We start from the raw sequence: 248 nt of genomic DNA, 5'->3' as shown, positions 1-248 counted from the left end.
ATATATATATATATATATATATATATATATATATATATATATATATACAGAGAGAGAGAGGTGTTGGCCCCATATAGGAGCTGCAGCTGCCTCTGAGTAGTTAGTTAAGAGAGTTTGGTAGTAATGTACTACTATACAAATATATTCGTTATACAAATATAAGCTAAACCCTACACGCTAAACCCTCGTAATATACATATATATATATATATATATATATATATATATATATATATATATATATATAT

The sequence above is a fragment of the Eimeria mitis genome, genomic scaffold (genome assembly GCF_000499745.2).
Source record: "Eimeria mitis Houghton genomic scaffold, Emh_scaff2288, whole genome shotgun sequence".
Classification (NCBI taxonomy): Eukaryota; Apicomplexa; class Conoidasida; order Eucoccidiorida; family Eimeriidae; genus Eimeria; species Eimeria mitis.
The sequence above is the reverse complement of the archived record's forward strand: the minus strand, read 5'-3'. Positions refer to the sequence as shown.